A 17,161-nucleotide genomic window follows, 5' to 3' on the forward strand; every position below is an offset into this window, starting at 1 on the left:
TGTTTTATTTGTATTAAGCTCATTCTCAGTGTAGCACACATCATATATGCAGCGTAATATTAATAACTATTGAACAAAAAAAAATCAACTAATTTAAAAAAGTGTCAGTTAATTTTCTTTTTTCGATAATGTCACCAAATTTCAATTAAATCATTCCAAGCATTTTTGAGATTCTGAGATATAATAGATAATAGGTATATCATGCACTGAAATGTGTATTAGAAGTGGAAGCAGCATTTTAAAGCACCACCTGGCATATGTAATGACATGATTACTGTTACATTGAATAATACAGGTCATATGAAAAACTGAGGGTTCACCCAGTTTCCTTGCCAACTAGTCAGCGATCATGCACAGCAGCATGTCATCTACAATTGTTACTTTGATTCAAAATAAATGAATCATGGGTTGACCCACACCATCGAACCTGGACTTGTGTTAGTCTCATGTTGGCATCATAGAGGTCTTGTGTGTTAATTAAATGCAACTGGTTAGTGAAGCTTCATTCTCATTTGGTGCCCTAATTGCAAAATAAGTGTAGTCAATGTCCCAATTACATGAGGAAAACTGGACACTGCCACGTATTACCTTCTTATGTTGACCTGTATACCCAGACCCTATAGAAACTGAATGTAGCGCTTTGTCAGTTGGTTTATGGCTTCTAGTACAACAGGCATGGTATAACTGAAGCTTGGTTGAGATATTCCTGACCTGTTAGCCAGTTCCTTCTGGAAGATGCTTGATGCCAGAAAGCCAACCACTATTAAAAGCATTATACTGTATGAAAAGGTACAGCCTGACTTCATGCAGCTTGTCTTTCAAATGCTGGGTTCAGATCAGCACATAGTTCCAAGAGAACAACTCTTGCGAGTCGAAATCAGCTCATTAGCCAGTCACCATCATGGCCAAAAAAAAATCATACAAAAAGCTCATTCCATTTGTATATGACCATCTGCATAGTTTTCAAGCAGCACTAAATAAGGCATATTGTGTCAAACCATTAGGCTATGAAAAGGTCATAGTACATAATAGCTATAGCTTTCTGTACACAAGGAGTAATTGCTTAATTCAATGAAGGTAGACAATATAAACTGAGGAAATCCCAGGTAAGTTTTTCAGTATTGGCCTCAGTGAAAGAGAACCACAATAGTGTTTGTATATCATATTCACTACTTTTGAGGTTTAATATGTTTGTCAAATCAATTATAATAACCATTTGGAGATATGAATTACTGCAATGTATGCTTGAGACATCACTTAGCCGATCCTAGCTGCATTTCCCTATGTGTTCAAGGGCGTCATCATTTCCCACTTTCCCCAAAATGGTAGATGGGTCAGAGTTGCTTTCAAAATACATAAGTTCGCCCATCAAGCTGGCTTTTATAAATAGAGCCTCTTTTTCAGCACACACAAGTTTAATAAATCTGACCCCAGGAGTTTGTGACAAATTTGAATCAATTTGACTCATCTGTTAAATACAAACTAGATTCCAAAAAAGTTGGGACACTATACAAATCGTGAATAAAAACTGAATGCAATAATGTGGAGGTGCCAACTTCTAATATTTTATTCAGAATAGAACATAAATCACGGAACAAAAGTTTAAACTGAGAAAATGTATCATTTTAAGGGAAAAATATGTTGATTCAGAATTTCATGGTGTCAACAAATCCCAAAAAAGTTGGGACAAGGCCATTTTCACCACTGTGTGGCATCTCCCCTTCTTCTTACAACACTCAACAGACGTCTGGGGACCGAGGAGACCAGTTTCTCAAGTTTAGAAATAGGAATGCTCTCCCATTCTTGTCTAATACAGGCCTCTAACTGTTTAATCGTCTTGGGCCTTCTTTGTCGCACCTTCCTCTTTATGATGCGCCAAATGTTCTCTACAGGTGAAAGATCTGGACTGCAGACTGGCCATTTCAGTACCGGATCCTTCTCCTACGCAGCCATGATGTTGTGATTGATGCAGAATGTGGTCTGGCATTATCTTGTTGAAAAATGCAGGGTCTTCCCTGAAAGAGATGACGTCTGGATGGGAGCATATGTTGTTCTAGAACCTGAATATATTCTTCTGCATTGATGGTACCTTTCCAGACATGCAAGCTGCCCATGCCACACGCACTCATGCAACCCCATACCATCAGAGATGCAGGCTTCTGAACTGAGCGTTGATAACAACTTGGGTTGTCCTTGTCCTCTTTGGTCCGGATGACATGGCGTCCCAGATTTCCAAAAGAACTTGAATCGTGACTCGTCTGACCACAGAACAGTCTTCCATTTTGCCACACTCCATTTTAAATGATCCCTGGCCCAGTGACAACGCCTGAGCTTGTGGATCTTGCTTAGAAATGGCTTCTTCTTTGCACTGTAGAGTTTCAGCTGGCAACGACGGATGGCACGGTGGATTGTGTTCACCGACAATGGTTTCTGGAAGTATTCCTGAGCCCATTCTGTGATTTCCTTTACAGCAGCATTCCTGTTTGTGGTGCAGTGTCGTTTAAGGGCCCGGAGATCACGGGCATCCAGTATGGTTTTATGGCCTTGACCCTTACGCACAGAGATTGTTCCAGATTCTCTGAATCTTCGGATGATGTTATGCACAGTTGATGATGATAGATGCAAAGTCTTTGCAATTTTTCGCTGGGTAACACCTTTCTGATATTGCTCCACTATCTTTCTGCGCAACATTGTGGGAATTGGTGATCCTCTACCTATCTTGGCTTCTGAGAGACACTGCCACTCTGAGAAGCTCTTTTTATACCCAATCATGTTGCCAATTGACCTAATTAGTGTTTATTGGTCTTCCAGCTCTTCGTTATACTCAAAATTACTTTTTCCAGCCTCTTATTGCTACTTGTCCCAACTTTTTTGGGATTTGTTGACACCGTGAAATTTTGAATCAACATATTTTTCCTTTAAAATGATACATTTACTCGGATTAAACGTTTGATCTGTCATCTACGTTCTATTACAAATAAAATATTGACATTTGCTATCTCCACATCATTGCATTCAGTTTTTATTCACAATTTGTTTAGTGTCCCAACTTTTTTGGAATCCGGTTTGTAGTACTCTTCAATTAAGTTCTTTTTAACCAGGTAGTGATTCAAATGTAAATCTTACAATGGCAAATGTTACAAACCTAACAGAGTGATTCTCTGACAAACCAGATTTTAAAAGGATGTTGTTTAAAACAGTGAATTAATAATAACTAGCCAACCCGCAGCGTAGCATACGCCGCATAATTATCAACGTGAACAGTCAACGTGGCTCACAGCTGCATGTGGACTGTAGCATAGACCAAAGTGAGTGTTTGGTGACGAGTTGGGGGCAGGCACATGAGCAAGCAGTGTGCATGCCATGAGAGCAAGGGTGGACGCGGGAGGAGGGTGAGAGTTGGCGGGCGGGGCTCTGTCGTGCGTTCCCCATGATGCGGGAGGAGGGTGAGAGTTGGCGGTCGGGGCTCTGTCGTGCATACCCCATGGTCGGGCGACTTGGTCGATTGTATATACAGTGGAACCTCGGTTCACGACCATAATTTGTTCCAAAACTCTGGTCGTAAACCGATTCGGTCGTGAACTGAAGTAAATTCCCCCATAGGATTGTATGTAAATACAATTAATCCGTTCCAGACCGTACGAACTGTATGTAAATATATGTTTTTTTAAGTTTTTAAGCACAAATATAGTTAATTATACCATAGAATGCATAGAATAATAGTAAACTAAATGTAAAAAAATTAAATACAACTGAGAAAACCTTGAACAACACAGAAAAATGAACACTGCAAGAGTTTGCGCTATAGCGCTACGAACCACTCGCTAAAAACACTTTTTTTAATTGAGTTTTAAGCACAGGGAAAAAAATGAACATTTGAAAAATCCGTAATTTAATAAACAACCAAGAAAAGTAACATTGCAACAATGCCGGCGCGCGCCTGTGTGTGTGTGTCTCTCTCATGCGCCTGTGTGTGTGTCTCTCTCATGTGGACTGTAGCACAGACGAAAGCGACTGAGGCTGTGTTTGGTGAGTTGTTGCGTGCGGGCACATGAGCAGGCAGTCCACATGCCTCGAGAGCGACGGTGGACACAGGAGGAGGGTTACAGTTGGCGGACGGGGCTCTGTCATGCGCATTCCATGACGCGGGAGGTGGGTTAGAGTTGGCGTGCGGGGCTCTGTCGAGCGTATCCCATAGTCTTAGAGTTGGCGGGTGGGGCTCTCTGTCTTGCTTGCCCTTAATGAATTATTTATATATAATAATAATACATTTTATAGATATAGCGCCTTTTTCACGCTCAAGGTGCTACACAGAGTCTTAGCTCTAAACTAATTTGTGATATAACAGACACACAAATTATCCTGAGCACCTGAACAGAGGTAAACTGAAAGAAAGGGCAGAATGTTAAGTTAAGTTAAAAGCCTTCCTAAATAGATGAGTTTTAAGTTGTTTTTTAAAAGAATGAATGGAGTCAGCTGATCTAATTAATGTCGGGATGTGTTTCCAAAGTCTGGGTGCTATGGAGCTGAAGGCACTATTACCCATAGAGTGCAGGTTAGTGTGAGGCACAACAAGATTACCAGAATCAGAGGCAAACAAGAGCATAGTGATTTAGAAGGTCACTTATGTAGTCCGGTGCAAGGCCATTTAAAGCTTTATAGGTTATTAATAGAATTTTATATTCAATCCTGTAAGACACAGGGAGCCAATGAAGAAGAAGCAGGATGGGTGTGATGTGCTCACTGTTGCTGGTTCGAGTAAGGACTCTTGCAGCAGAGTTTTGAATCAACTGGAGCTGTGATAGAAGATTAGAAGGGGCACCTGCCAGCAGCGAGTTACAATAATCGATGCGGGATGTGATAAAAGCATGGACAAGTTTCTCAGCATTAGAAAAGGAGAGGAATGAGCGAACACGGGATATGTTATGGAGGTGAAAGTAAGAAAGTTTCTTAATGTGGTTTATGTGGGCGGAATAAGAAAGGGAGGAATCAAAAATTATACCAAGATTCCTTGCATCAGAAGAAGGTCTGATGAGATCACCGTCAAGATCTCAAGTGCCAATTTGCAGGAGTTCAGTTTTGTTGCAATTTAATTTTAAAGAGTTCTGCTCCATCCAGGTTTAAATACAGAAGAGAAGAGGGCCAAGGACAGAACCCTGAGGAACTCCTTGTGTGACTGATGTTGAGCTGGATCTGATGTTGCCAACACTAACAAACTCTTGCCAATCAGTCAGATAGGACTTGAACCAATGGAGGGCAGTGCCAGAGATACCCAGCATGTTCTCCATTCTGGACAGTAGAATGTCATGTCTGACAGTGTCAAATGCTGCACTGAGGTCTAATAGAATTAATATGTTGGTTTGTCCAGAGTCTGCTGCCATAAGAAAATCATTGGTTACCCAAAGAAGAACAGTTTCACAGCTGTGCTACAACACACTCAAGAACTTTTGACAGAAAAGGTAAGTGGGAAATGGGCCGAAAATTGTTAAGATCGTCACCACCTGACTTTAACATGGGGGTTACAGAAGTGATTTTAAAAGTGGCTGGCACAAACCCAGTGTCGAGGGATGTATTGATTATTGTCGTAACAGTCGGGAAAATGGCATGAAGGCAGGATTTAAGAAGTGTGGTGGGGATGGGGTCCAGTACACAAGTAGTTGGCCTCATCTTACAAAGCAGGTCATTAACAATGCCGATGTGACTGGTGAAAATTTAGAAAAGGAGATGGATGGAGTGGGAAAACGGGGTAGACTATAAATGGATGATGGATTTATTTTAGTTGAATTATTTAGATCTTTAATTTTATTGCGGAAAAAGTGGAGGAATTTTTCACAGACTTCAGCAGAGGAGGTAATTGGACTAGATGCAGGTTGAAGTAATTTATTAACTACAGAGAACAAAACCCTTGGGTTTTCATGGCCACTTTCTATTATTCTGCCATAATGTGCGTTCTTGGCTGCAGTTAGTGCATCCCTGTAAGCCCTTTGATGGTCAGAGAAAGCCTGGATGTGAACAGTGAGGCCAGTCTTACATGACATTCTCTCAAGGCGTCGGCCAGCTGCTTTTATAGATCGTAGCTCTGAATTATACCATGGAGCTGAACACTTAAAGGAAACCTCCTTATGTTTTAAAAGAGCTGTTTTATCGAGTGCTGAATGAAGGGCTGAGTTATAGTGGTCAACAAGAACAGAGGGACAGATATTTTTAAGGTTTCAGAAAGAAATTTGACATTTACAGGAAAGAAGAGGGAGAGGTAATGAAACAGTGAAAAGCACTGCTTTATGGTCAGAGAGTCCCAAATCAATGCTATAAGTGTTGCCAATAGATAATCCAGATGTACAGATCAAGTCCAGTATATGACCACCTTAGTGGGTGAGAAAATCAATATGCTGCACCATGTCCTAACAGTCCAGTAAGAATAGGAATTCATTTCTCAGTTTACATGTAGTAATGTCAATATGGAGGTTGAAATCACCAAGAAGAATGACTCTCTGGGAAAGTGAACTTAAGTGGGTTAAAAATTCAGTGAGATCAGATAAAAAAAATTATATTTTTGTTATTAGCTTAAGAGCCAGACACTCGAAAGACAATGGACCATCAATGGGGATTCTTTTGATGTCTAAGTTCAATTTAGCAATTACTGCGACTCCTCCGCCTTGTCTTGAGCTGCAAGGCTCCGTGAAGTGAATGTATCCGGGCAGGGTCACCTCCATGACAGATATAAAATCATCTGGTTTTTGCCAATTTTCTGTTAAGCATAGCCAGTCAAGGTTTGAGTCTGTAACAAATTCTGATAGCACCAGTGCTTTGCTATTGAGAGATTTTGAGTTAAACAGTGCAATATTAGCTGTTAGATGTGGGTTTGTTATGCGCAGATCCATGACCAGAGTTTATTTTAACATATTGCAGATTTGGCACACTGACACTCCTATTTCCAAAGCCGTGAGTAGGATGGCATATTGCTGAGCAAATACTGCTGGTAAACTTTTCACTTGCAGCCCAGCTGTGGCGGCGACCTGACCCGCGATGTAAATACCATTGTCTTTTCAGACATTCCAGTCTGACCAATTGCTCTGGACAAACTGTTTAATATGAAGGAGTTTGTCACAGCAGTATTTTATCATAGTAGAGAGCAATACTTATCTGATAATAGCAGAGAAGTAGCACAGCACAGCAGAGACGGTGAGACAGGAGGCGCAGATGAGCGGCAAGCAGCAGAAAAAGCGTAGTAGGAGATATTACAAAATGTACATGAAGATACCAAAATTCGGAGGTTCCAACATACAGCCACATACATATAACGCTGGGTATTACAGGCGGGATCGCCCAGAGCCGCATCCAGCTAGGTGTAAACCGCAGATCATTTCTTAGACATTAAGCACGTACAGAAGGAATCGAGAACAGCCAGGTGTATAAAATATAATCAACACAGACAGACCATTCCCAGCTCACAAATCATCACGGTGCAAAGAAATGTCCATAGGGCTCAACCAGTGCACCACAGAAAGATTCGGTTGTCCCCGAGGCTGCAAACCCAGTCAAGGCAAAGTCCATAAAAGTAAATCCAATTCAACATAGTTCGAGTCAATTGCATCCATGAACTATACATACAATAAAAATTCCAAAATAAGTAAAAATATTCTAATTCAAAAGTACAGATACAATAATTTTTTAATTTTTATTTTTAATATAGACAGTAAGCAGTACCTATTAGTTATTGTACAAAATATGTCCGAGGATAAATACAGAATGTGCACTACGTAAAAGAGAATGAAAATGTAAGTAAGTATTTGGCTTAATAAACTTCACCAAAGACCGCTATTCAAATTCCGTTTTACTTTTTTTAAGTTAAAATGAGGCTGTAGGGCTAAAAACAAACAGGAACACGCAAAATGAAACATATGTCAAAAGCCACTTTATTGCCTTCTTCATGTCTACCATGATCTTGCTTCTAGCACAAAGACAGAGAGTATAAAGCAAGAAGGCAAAAATGGGAAAAGTGAATGCATCTTAATAACAAGCAAGAGAATACATGCTGCACCTTTGAAATCCTACCTCCCAACTTTTAAAAGTGAATTAGCAACATTACCATAAAATATAAAATAGCTAGTGGAATTTTCCTGTCATGCTTTCAGACATTCCAGATGCATAGTGTGGTGTATATGACCTTCCAGTGCTCTAAAGAATAAACTGAAAATTGAATGTACCAATTATGAGTGCCTGAAATCATTTACAAATTCTATGAAAATGTCTACACATTTTTTATTCTTTATATAAATCTTTTATAAAATTTATTGTAGCTTAACACACCTATTTTAAACCTCTTTCTTTAGGTAATTTTTTTTTTTTATTTTGGTAAAATGGCACAAAATGGAGTTGAGTGAGATGGACAGAAAACTAAATGTGCACATTGATGTTTGGGCTGATAAAACATTCGATTCAACTTGGAAACTCTTAAGTATATAGATAATGTGAATATCAAACAGCTTGGAAGAAAAGAACACAGCTGCACATAACAAAATGGTACAGTGAATTAAAAAAAGATTTAAAAGTAGCAAAATGAATAACAAGTACCATATTAATATCTTCCAAGAAGGTAGGCAACAAAAAACTGAAAAGTCTCACAGTAAATCAATCAAGACTTTTTACAAATCTCACAAACCAGATTCAGTTTGTGAAAAATTACACAACATGATAAGGCAGACTAAATTATCCACTTTATTATGTTCATTAGCTACATGTTTCTCCTCTTTCAATAACTAAGTAAAACAGTGAAAAAACTAATCTACTGGGAAATCAAGACTTCTTTGGTTATTTGGATTATAACTATTAATTAATTAATTAATGGCATTCTGAGTCCATGAGGTGGCAGCACTTCCCACTGCACCACAGTGCTGCCTGCAAGCAAAAATGCACACCAAAAAAGAAGAGGTAACCCATATCAGGAGACTGACTTCTCATTTTTGGATTAGTCCATGGGGCAATGTACAAAAATACAACCTTAATAATATATTTCTATTAATAAGTTATTTAAAGATCTATATGGAATTATGATGGTGGCAGAATAATACAGTAGATTATTACCAATAAATGCAAATACACAAATCCAATATTGGGTATAGAAGATATATCACAGAAAAACATTTGCTCCTGACCACATTATTGAAGTTATTTAAATTTTACAATTGACACAAAAGGAAAATAAATGTACAGAAAATCACTGTTATCGCTGATTGATACCATTAACAAACTTCTTTTAATTTCTCAAAAAGGCAATATTACAGAATGATTTCCCTTTCCTATATTGTAAACAAGCTTTTGGCCTACCACTTCCAAGCGTATTTCACTCAACATATTAACTGACAGTTTCTTGTTTGCCAGTCATTTTAATGCTCTGAACAAAATCAAAGAGTTCAATACAAAAATAAGTTATTGTTGTATCACGACTACCAATTCAGTTTCTTTCCACAACTGCATCATGTGACGGGCTATAAAAAACTTAGATGTACCATATACAGTAGCATATAAAAAATATTCACATGGGATTTAATTTCAGAATGAGTAGCAATAAAAGGAAAAAACTAATAAACTTTAACTATATTCCATTCTTCAATTTCATTTTCAGAATAAAATGAATTTCAATAAAATACAACCTAAGTTTGTAAAAAAATTGTCCAATTTAACAGAAAATTGTATATCACATACATCTTTCTTATCAAAGACTATTCAAAATACAGTATATCCTGACCAAGATCCTAAATGAGAGCAATGTCGCCACGCACCTGCTTCATGTTTTAAAAACGTTATTTGTGCAGAACTCAATGGAATTATATTTTCTTATATACAGGGTGGGCCATTTATATGGATACACCTTAATAAAATGGGAATGGTTGGTGATATTAACTTCCTGTTTGTGGCACATTAGTATATGTGAGGGGGGAAACTTTTCAAGATGGGTGGTGACCATGGTGGCCATTTGGAAGTCGGCCATTTTGGATCCAACTTTTGTTTTTTCAATAGGAAGAGGGTCATGTGACACATCAAACTTATTGGGAATTTCACAAGAAAAACAATGGTGTACTTGGTTTTAACGTAACTTTATTCTTTCATGAGTTATTTACAAGTTTCTCTTTGTTTACAGCCATTGACATGTCACAGAGGTTAACACGTGAGGAGCGGATAGAAATTATGTTGATGTCTGGTGAACGCAGTAACCGGGTCATTGCAGCAGATTTCAATGCAAGACACCCTACGAGACCACCCATCTCCCATGCTACACTTAGCAAACTGCTTGCTAAGTTTCGTGAAACTGGTTCAGTGTTGGATTTGCCAAAATGTGGACGCATGAAAACTGTCACTAATGAAGAAACATCGGTGGCTGTCCTAGCTTCATTCAGCAAGAGCCCACAGCGTAGCACTCGCCGCATATCACTGGAGAGTGGCATTAGCCGAACATCCTTTCGGCGGATATTAGCTACTTACAAATGGCACCCTTACAAACTCCAGCTACTGCAGCACCTCAATGAGGATGACCCAGATCGGTGCACTGAATTTGCTGAATGGGCAAAACAAAAATTGGAACAGGACCCTCAGTTTACGCAGAAGATTTTGTTCAGTGATGAGGCAAACTTTTATGTGAATGGTGAAGTTAACAAACAAAACCACCGCTATTGGTCTGACACTAACCCACATTGGATAGATCCCTCCAAGACTGTTGGAACAAAAAAAAAGATGGTATGGTGTGGTATATGGGGTACAAAGATAGTGGGGCCATTCTTCATCAATGGAAACCTCAAGGCCACTGGATATGCGAAATTGCTACATGATGATGTGTTTCCCTCTTTATGCACTGAAGCTGGCACGTTCCCTGAGTTTTTTCAGCAAGATGGTGCACCACCACATTATGGGTGTCAGGTCCGAGCATTCCTAGATGAACAGTTTCCTGGAAAGTGGATTCGTCGTCGTGGGCCAGCTGAATGGCCCCCAAGGTCTCCCGATCTGACCCCCTTAGACTTTTATCTTTGGGGTCATCTGAAGGCAATTGTCTATGCTGTGAAGATATGAGATGTGCAGCACCTGAAACTACGGATACTGGAAGCCTGTGCTAGCATTTCTTCTGCGGTGTTGCTATCAGTGTGTGAAGAGTGGGAGAAGAGGGTTGCATTGATAATCCAACACAATGGGCAGTACATTGAACACATTTTATAAGTGGTCAGAAACTTGTAAATAACTCATGAAAGAATGAAGTTACGTTAAAACCATCTTGAAAAGTTTCCCCCCTCACATATACTAATGTGCCACAAACAGGAAGTTAATATCACCAACCATTCCCATTTTATTAAGGTGTATCCATATAAATGGCCCACCCTGTATATTAAGCAGTCATAGAGTCATACTAATCCCTAATCTACCAATAGCTCAGTATGAGGCATCATTTCATGGGACAATAACTGCTTAATGAACAATGTATTGTGATATTTTACAACACACTGCTAGCATGCTGTGCAATCTTCTTCGTCTGTATTCTAATCTATCTTAAGCAAGGCTGGAAAGAATGCTTTATTTTACTTACAAGTATAAATAATTGAATTAATTTTACAAAGAATGGTTAAGAATGTCTTTAGAATCTGACAGAAAGTTGTCCTGAATTAATTAGGCATTCTCAAGCATTGACCTTTTGGATATCATTTTATCTGATCAGAACAAGATGTAATAACATATGTCTGAATGAATTTCAATGTATAATTAAAATATTATAAACTTTTGCACAAATATCAATGAAAGTAAAAAAAAAAAGCATTTTATCTCCCATTTTCTTATCAGGCAAGTACTACTCAGTTCCAATTAGGCTTTTAAGTATAGTCAGCAATTTGAACAAAAGTAAAACAAAATCCCAAATACACAGAAGCTCAAGCCCATGATTTAGAAAATGAATGACAAGCTTTTCAAGAAATTCCTTGCATAAATGAAGAAATAAAGTCAAACAGAGAGAAAGAAGGTTAAAAGCAAGAATGCCTCATAACTTGGTAATGTGGGCTTTTCTCACTTTTAACAAGAAAATGTGTGTTTCCACTTTGAAGTGCAAAGACCACCAACGCCAGTTGTATGTTTCTGTGTGGGCAAAATATAAAAATCTTCGACATGATACTCTTCAATAATTAATTTTAAAAAACTGCTTTTTTGAAATGAACAATGGTTAGAAAATATTCTTTTGTGCTGTATACGCTATATAATTTAAAATGTAAAATATTTAAATGTCATTGTTACACACAAGTGATAATAACATCAACAAATGGTCTCTTATCCATGTTAGAAAATAAAAACAAGAAAAAAAACATAGGTTATCATGCTCTGACACAACATGTAAAATATTACAGCATATGAATCTCAAGGCTGGCGCACATTGAATAGTGATTTGAGGTACATGGAATAGCAGTAACTCAGACATAGTCATGTGCTTCAATATTCTACACATAGCGGTCAACCTTACCTTAGGTTAGGATTCCACTCTGAAAAGCAGAAAATCCCATAAAGACAAGAAAAGACACAACTACATTGCACTTTTTCTGATGTCCCCAAAATATTGGTGCATTATATTCTCTCATTCACTCATTAACTGAACCCAGTCATGTCAATACAGAGTTAGGGGGAACAGCAGCCTATTGTGGAAGCATAAAAAACAAGGCCGGAATGATCTCCTGGCACCTATTTCATCAGAAAAGACATTCATTTACACACCATCATATTGGTCCAATTTAAAGTCATTAATCACCCTAATTTGCATATGCTAAGGTTAATGCACAAAAAACAAAGTAGTCAAAGAAAATCCAAACTTATTTAGGAGACTTTTCAAACTAAAAAAGACTATTCTAAACACCACACAACCACAGATGCTACTTCAGTTGTTGCATACAACTCACACAAAAGTGAACTGTGTATAAACCCGACAAGAGAGTCCATGTTGATACATGCATTACTTACTACCGAAAATATTACCCAGTCTCAAGAACATATTGGCACTGGGAACCATCCATACCTAAGAATATACTGTCTACACTGAATCAATCAGACATATTTACATGAAATGATCTGTAACACCACAGTGCCAGTGACAGAAAAGTACACTCAAGAGTACTGTAAAAGCTACTGAGACATAGATAAAGTGTGTTGGCAACTTGGTGACATGAAAATCAGCATAAATAATATCCTCAATATGAATATGGATTCTTATCCTTAGACCCTGTATCCAGCTTGCCCTTTGATGTAGTCAGAACAATATGGAGCTAGACACACTGAAAACTGTGGTGATTGCAATACACTTCATGAGGGCCTCCCCAATTTTACCTGCTCTCTCCATACTTAACAATAATGTCTCAGTTGTGAAACACTTCACGTTTCTGAGATTGATAATCACCAAGGACTTGGCATGAAAAACCAACAAAGATTCAATCATAAAAAAGCATAGCTGTAGATGTACCTCCTGCAACAGCTGAGGGAGTTCATTCTAACATGAGAGGCACTGATTTAAATCGATACAGCAATCATCAAGTCTGTCCTGAGCTCATCCATTACAGTGTTGTTTGGATCAGCAACTAAACATGAGATGGACAGAGTAAAATGGATACACGGGATAGTCAAGTCAGCTGAATTGATCACTGGCATTGGTCTCCCCATCATACTAATCCAGAGTCATGAAGTAATCAGGAAATATCATCAGTGACCCTTCACATCCAGACCACTTTGAACTTCTCCCATCAGCCAAGAATAGCAGACTAAACTACACTAAAACAAACACATATAAGAACTGTTTCTTTTCACAGACTATCAGACTCACAAAAGGTTAATTCAACTGTCTTTCCTCAGTCTGAGTACAAGCTCAAAGCCTCACATCTTGCAATATTTGTATATATATATAACTAATGCTTAATTAATATTTCCTGCACTGCCTTGAATTTTGTGTGCATGTTTGCATTCTTTATCTTGTATTATCTCAGGTGTGTACTCATCAATTGTGTGTACGTCTGGCATGTAACTGTAATTGGAGACTCATCATACACACACAGACAAATAGTCAAAGTCATTATATGCAAGCATACTTGGCCACTAAATGTAATTTTGACTCTGAAAAAGAAAGACATGAAAGAATTCTGTCATCAATGCACCACCTAGAAATATGCTACCTTTGACTCCATAGGTTTTATATTACTGACTTGTTGCTTTTTCTAATCTTTTATGTTAATTACCAAACAACAATTTGACTCTGTCAGTCTGATCAGAGTTGTGAGCCATTTAAGAAGGTAGAGAATAGTCCATTAAATGATATTAAGGATTAAAAATAAAGTTCTGTCCAAGCGTAGAATGAACTCTTGACGCTTCTGGCAGAAGGCTGCAGCTCAGACTGAACAGCACTCACTTACTCCCACACACATGCAACACTTGGAACAAAGGAGCCACCCAGACACCTGTCCACTCTGCCACTGGCGTGACATTCGGCATACCAGACTGTTACGTGTATTATGACGTTTAAGTGCTAAGCAGACAAACACATCCACAGACTTGGACAGGCTGCCACCAAGACACAAATGACTCCTTGACACATCCCGAATGCATTTAACCCTGGCATGACCGTGCCATCCAGACACAACTGCACTGACACTAGGGTGCCACCCATACACATGAGCACCATGACAACAGGACGCCACACACAAACAGGTGTCTCTCCCTGCATAGAACTCCACGTTCTGAAGCGCGCGCTGGCACACACGCGCAGCCGCCTGTTTCCACACAAACACCTGGCACCCTTTCCGGCCCTGTTCCCCTGCTCGCGGACTCGGGGTCACTGCTGAGGTCCGCAGTTGGTCCGGGGTGTGCAAAGCGTAATGACACACGTCTCTCGGCACTTCGTAATACTTGGCAGAGCTGCCTCCACGTCCCCGCGCCTCAGTTCCTTACCTGTCGTGCCCGTCGCGATTTAGCTCGGTGTCTCAATTCGTCGTCTCCCCGCCGCCGACGGCAGCATCTCCAACAGCTTCACCTGTACCGAGCGGCTTCCGGTCTGACCGGGAGACAGGGCGGCTACAGAGAGCCGACTCGTCGATTGAGAGGCAGTGCGGCGTGTCGAGTGGGAAAAGTCGATCGATGAGTAGGCGCAAGGGAGGGGGATACGAAAGACTGATAGACTCGCTGAAACTCCGAGTATCAAAAATGTTATATAGTGCGGCTATTTAATACTGTTACGTGCGCCAGTATGTTGTATATAGTGCTTACAAGTCAAGTACAAATGAACAAAGAGAGAAATAGGATGGAATGCAGTTTCTTCGGTAACGCTATAAATGTAAGAAATGAACGACTGTTTTGAGTATTGCTGTTCATTCGATGCGAATCTTTGACGTTATGAGTAAAAAATCGATGCATCTTATTTTTATATTTATCTTGAGGTTAATAAAGATGGCAATTGCAGTATATCGATAGAACATATGCTTCAAGCAAATGTGACGCCTCAGGGACATTGGATTCGATCCGTTGCAGACTGTGCGAACTTTCGCCCCGAGTTTACATTTACATTTTCTCCAACACACATGTAATGATTAACTGGGAACTCTAAATTTGCCAGCTCAATTATGTGCTGAGTGCCTCAGTGTACAGCGACGGTATATGCCCACGGTTGGCTCCTCCTTTGCTCCCAATGCAGTTTTATATGCCTCTTTCATTTAGGTGATTTCCAGTGCTGAGGAATGTATTTAAATCAGAAAAGCTAAGTGATTTGGAATGTTGTCGTCACTTCTACGTAATCCCAGGAATGTCTGGAGGTAAATCCAAAACAGGGTTTAAAAAGTTGTTCCCATTTAGGACGTATGCAACTTGGACCAGCAGGCAGAAGAAGGAGTTCTCCTTGGCAGGGCGAGATGTCAGGAATAAGGGGAGTCCGCTGTATTTTGAAATCATAATTCATGCAAATGCTTAATACCAAAGCAATAATTCCGAACCCAATCCTGATAAACCCTGTGGCAATAAATTATTTGATCCACCAATTTTCCCAGTCAGTTATTCATTTTCCCTCTAGTTGATTTCTTTAGCTGGTCTTTTTTGTTTTCATATTCTGCATTTAGAAAAGAGCATCTATGTGAGATTTACATTCATAAAAATGTTGAAGTATTCCTATTTTTATATTCAATATTATTATTCTTAACTCTCTTGGTTCATTTTTCTGTTAGTTAACATTTGTCTGTGGAGTTTGCTCACTATTGTATCCTCATAATGACAATTACAAATGACAGAAGTGCACAAAATATAGACTGAGGAAAAACGTGACTGCAGAAATATGAGCTGCATGGAAACAATTTAAAGTTTATATCTTCATTTTTAACATCTTCATCATGATTTTCATTCTGCTCATCCAGGTGTTTATTATTTAAGCCATTATTTCCTAATGATCATGCTGGTAAGTCTGACACTGAAGAAGCTGCACCTTATTGTTCACAGTTGTTTGCCCCAATATCTGCTATTGCTTAAATCATAAATCACATAAATCAAAGTCATCCAGATGATCTGGATCTGCATAATTAAATCTGGACCACCCTGTATAACAACCACTGCTCTAGAGCAGGGGTCACCAACTCCATTCCTGGAAGGCCACCATGGCTGCAGGTTTTCATTTTAACCCTTTTCTTAATGAGTGACCTGTTTTTGCTGCTAATTAACTTCTTTTGAACTAATTTTAATTGACTTGCTCTTGAAGACTCAGGCCCCTTAATTGTTTCTTTTTCCTTAATTAGCAGCCAAACAATAATGAGATATAAAATGAGCCAAAACAACTGGTGTCCATTATACAATATCTGAAAATAAAGAAAGGTGAAGGTCTCAGGAATGCCGATCTGCTCAGGTCCACATAACATGTTAACAGTGCTCTTAGAAAAGAGAAAATCAACAGTTTCGTAAATATCTGCTATTGCACAATGAGAGCAGCAACACGCCACAGAATTAAAGACTGGGTTTAATTAACAACAAGAATTGGCTCCTAATTAAGCACCTGGTTGGAATGAAATTGGTTGCAGTTTGAGGCACTGACTTAGTTGGTCTTCTGTTGGCTCACTTACTTCACATTTCATTTCTCTTTGGGTGCCATTTAAGGAAAGGAATGAAGCAATTCAGAGGAACAATG

The 17,161-nt window shown here is 39.0% G+C and overlaps 1 protein-coding gene across 1 annotated transcript in view; it reads right to left on the reverse strand.

Moving 5' to 3' along the window:
• The window catches only part of ikzf4 (IKAROS family zinc finger 4), a 109,061-nt gene extending 93,534 nt beyond the window's left edge, over nt 1-15,527 (reverse strand). Inside the window, exon 1 of the mRNA XM_039747250.1 lies at nt 14,953-15,527. The gene's annotated coding sequence lies outside the window, so the exon portion shown is untranslated. The remainder of the gene's footprint in view (nt 1-14,952) is intronic.
• Nucleotides 15,528-17,161: the final 1,634 nt, after the last annotated feature.

Source organism: Polypterus senegalus, chromosome 3 (genome assembly GCF_016835505.1).
Source record: "Polypterus senegalus isolate Bchr_013 chromosome 3, ASM1683550v1, whole genome shotgun sequence".
Taxonomy (NCBI): Eukaryota; Metazoa; Chordata; class Cladistia; order Polypteriformes; family Polypteridae; genus Polypterus; species Polypterus senegalus.